Source organism: Anas platyrhynchos, chromosome 1, assembly GCF_047663525.1.
Source record: "Anas platyrhynchos isolate ZD024472 breed Pekin duck chromosome 1, IASCAAS_PekinDuck_T2T, whole genome shotgun sequence".
Taxonomy (NCBI): domain Eukaryota; kingdom Metazoa; phylum Chordata; class Aves; order Anseriformes; family Anatidae; genus Anas; species Anas platyrhynchos.
Genome location: NC_092587.1, coordinates 182,004,957 through 182,009,066, shown reverse-complemented (window position 1 = coordinate 182,009,066; position 4,110 = coordinate 182,004,957). Strand labels below are relative to the sequence as shown.

Sequence of the window (4,110 nt, the reverse complement as noted above, 5' to 3'; positions counted from 1 at the left end):
CTGTCAGCTCCTCTCCATGAGCGGGCAAAACCCACACACCCCTACTGCTGGTAATGAGGTGCAGAATGAGACCAGTTGACAAGGTATTTTCTCACTGAAAGGTGTTTGTGCCAGAATATTTCTTTAACATAGAGTTGCACAGAGGGAGGCACAGAGATCTAACTAGGAGTTACTACTACTAAATAGCAGAAATGTCAGATGAAATGTCAGTGGAGATCTTGAAGTAATTATACCCACTAAAAACCTCCAATTAAGATGTTACTTTCCACCAGAGACAATGGGCCAGATTCTGTATCCAAGGTAACTCCACAAAGCACTTTAGAGACGGCCTGAATGTACACCCCACTCAAAGGTACTGCAATTGATATTATTGTTTTTAATTTCATTTTACGGTAGTAGCCCACCAGGAACCTGGAAAGGACTTGTCAAAGTTATTTATCTGTTAACTGAGATGACACAAAGGCAGATTTTACGGGCCAAAAACTACTGAGGAGCATCCACCAACAATTTAGATTTCTTATACTGAACAGCAGCATCACTTCTGCAGCGGGTTTGTTGTGTTCTGTGTATTATACTTCTAGCTGAAACTCAAATCACTGCAGTTAAGCATTTAAAAAATCTTCACCATGAACTTATTTAACTTTCTGTCACAAGGAAGATGAGAAAGCTTAACAGATTCAGCTTTCACATTAAGAACATGTTCAGGGTGGCAGCAAAACACACAGATCCACTGCAGTTCATTTCTGCGCAGCATAAATCCTTCAATTCCTCAATTGTCATTATAGCACACCAGGTAAATATAATATATATATACATATATATATGTAAAACAAGATGAGAAATATGAAGGAAGGATGAGCAGAATAGCAAATTTAAACCTATTCAAAAATTATACACATTTTATAAAACCCTTCCCCATGGAAGACCCTCCCAAGACACTTCTGAACAGGATGTTTTCACAGTCTCTGCTGAAGTGGTTCCTATTCACAAGTAATTTTATCTTGCATACAGGATTCATGGACCATAATTAGAGGCAGCGAAGCCCAGACATGACAAGAGGACGAAGATGGTGAGTGATTACTGTAAATCCATGGACACAGACTTTTCTACTGTGAATTTAAAAACTCTGCTCAGCTACATGCAGAATTTACATCCTTTCATGCCATCCAGATTTATGGAGATCCTTTTTTTTTTTTTTTTTTTTTTTTCCCTCACTGTTAGCCTTCTTAAATATAACTTTTGAGCTATGAAACTGTGGCTGGTTGTAGCAGGGAGATCCTATTGTGTTTTCTAGTACAGGACATTAAATACAGCTTAATGAACCATTTCATATACTAGAAGTAAAAAGTCCCCATTTACTGTAACACATTTTTCTTTAATATTTTGGGCCAGATGTTAAAACTGTATAACAGGATGGAGCTTCCCAGAAAACTACGGCTCATTAAACTGGAAAAAGTCACAAGCTCTGTCACCCTATCAAATTGGGTAAGTAGTCCTGGGGAAAAGCAAGACTCACTGTGTAATGACATCATTTAGTGGTGAACTTGTAGAGTTAGGTGGATGCCTGGACTTGATCTTAATGGTATTTTCCAGTGTTAATGATTCTACAATTCTATGATTTGGGGGCAGCAAAGCACTTGGGGTCCAGAAGAGATATGCAGGCCTGAGAAGCTATGGCCAGCTGCAGTTAGTGTAGTGCAAGCTGACAGCCTCTGGAAACACAGCTGCAAGTCTTAGACCTGAAAATCAAAACCTGCTACAAGCTGCTACAACTCCCAGTGGCTATTACATCGTGTACGTGATATTGAAAGAGCACTGGGCACAGAAGATAACTATATTTCTTAGGCCTTTTTTTTCCCATTATGATGATAAAGGAGATTTTAGCTGCATGTTAGTGTAAGTGTGGTTGATCTGTAATGTAGCTGGCCCTTGTGATGAATGGTCTGGCACTGAATAGCAGGGGCCAATGTAAGAACTAACAGATGTGAAAGTCAAACTCATTATCTATATTAAAGTCTTTCTAGCAAAAAAAAAAAAAAAAAAAAAAAAAAAAAAAAGACAAAAAATAAGATAAAATTTGGATGCACGGTGCCTTTCTGTTTTGCAGAAAATCTCCAGCTGCCTTTTCTGGATTCAGGTTCATTTCATTTCATTTCATCTCATTTCATTTCACTTCCTACTGTTCTCCCGTACCATTACTCTCCTTTACTAGACGTTGTTATTTGATGATAATTCTTCTGTTCCTGTCAGTTTGCACACATACACTAGAGGGATCTTGGTGTCCAGGCCTAACAGTTTTGTTAAGCATGCTTTTATTTTTTAGAAGACTATATAATTTAATGCTGTGTGCCCCCTTTTTGAAAGAATGTTCTCTTTCTCTCTATGCTGGCAACTTCTATCTTTCATTTATGTGCCCAGATACCCACCATGTTTTTCCTTACCAGCTCCACAGAGCTCTTGTGGTTATATATCTTGTAGTGATCCAAAGGTCTGTGTGGATACTACCAAAGTAAGGGATCAGCTCAGAATTAGTTGGATGGTCTCCAGGAATGTGTTTATGCCGGAATATCACTAACTCTTGGCCTTGTGATACATCATGCCCCCTCAGCCCAAAGCCTGCGATGGTCTTGTTCAGAGAACCACATCGTGCAGAAGCGTTGGTGGTTGGTGTCCCTTCTTCAGCTGCCAGTGGAGTGCTCACAACCCTCCCAGTGCTGTGCCTCAGTGGAAGGAGCTCAGCTCTGTGTCAGTTTGTCCTTCCTGGTTTAGATTAACGTTATGCTATTACAGATTTGGCTCAGTGCTCTGCAGCTCTCTGTTCATATGGGGAATCAATAACATTAATTGTGAGAATTGCTTTTTCCCTTCTAAAAGATGATAGCTGTTTTGGAATAATTTCAGGTGTTTGGGTAGCTGCTTTGCTTTGACATTGACACTTGCCCCTTTAGTTCCTTTCTTTCACACAGTCTTCCTACTGCAGGAAACCTGCAAGATGACTTGTAATGCAGAAGACTTTATTCAGTCTCCAGAATGCTCTTTTTGTTCCTTTGGAAGTCAGCAGGGAACTTAAATATGTTTCTTGCTTTCTCTCCAGGTTTACCTTTTGTCAGCATGAAAGCACCTGGCAGAACTGGCACAATCATCCATGCCAACACCACCCAGCTACCGAAGTGGCCCACAAGTGAAGCACCCTGAAAGGCCTGGTATAGGGATTTAACTTAGTGTGTTGACTATATCTGGATGGTGACAGAATAAAAATGTTTACCAGGCAGGCTTATAAAACCAGTGCTTTCCTCTTCTCTGTTTTGTCAATAGTTTCAATCAGAGTCAAATCTGATATTGTGAAACTTAGTCTGCATTTTTTGACGCGTGTACTTAAATCTTTCAATTCTCTTTTAGCATTTCTTGGCAATATATATACTTCACATTACAAGAATTATCTGATCTAATTATTTTAGTCCTTGCAGCCACTTGCTTCCAATTGCTTCACTCACCTTTGGATTAGATAATTGCAAACCCTGATGCTTGATGTCCACTAATCACCCACTTGCAGTATTGATCTGCAGCCTTCAGGTCTCCTAGAGATGAGAAATGACCACCTAATGACTTGAATTATGAAAAAAAGATACATCTGGGAAATGTGACATACTGAGAGTTTTATACAGGAAATGACATTACCAGAGGCTTCACCTGTCCCCCAGCTCTGCCTGAAAAATAAAAACCATCTTCCAGAGTCCCACCAATACACCCTTCTACCATGCCTGATGACTTGAGCTTTTGGATGTTCTCCTATTTAACAATTTGCACCACTACCTGTTTCCTTTCACGGCTTTCAGAAGATTATACATGGATAAGCAGAACAAAATACTTGGTGTTTTTATTTCCTTTTTATGTTCTTAGAAGAGTTTCATTCATGTGCTGGAATCAGAAACTCCTGTTTTCAGTTCATATACATACCCATGTAAATAAATCAGGTAGAGGCACAAGTTTAACAGGCAAACTCCCTCCCACAGAGATCCAATCAAAGCTTGCTGGGCTAGGTTTTATTCTAGGAAAAAAAAAAAGCCTCAGGTTTTCACTGCTGAAGCACAAGCATGTACTTTTCATAAA

At 39.5% G+C, this 4,110-nt stretch overlaps 1 long non-coding RNA gene across 1 annotated transcript; it reads left to right on the top strand.

Annotated features, from left to right (window-relative positions):
- The first annotated feature begins 930 nt into the window (after positions 1-930).
- Positions 931-3,660, top strand: LOC140001494 (uncharacterized). Its single transcript, XR_011806738.1, has 3 exons — positions 931-1,069; positions 1,393-1,485; positions 3,095-3,660. It is a non-coding gene; the product is annotated as an uncharacterized lncRNA (long non-coding RNA).
- Positions 3,661-4,110: the final 450 nt, after the last annotated feature.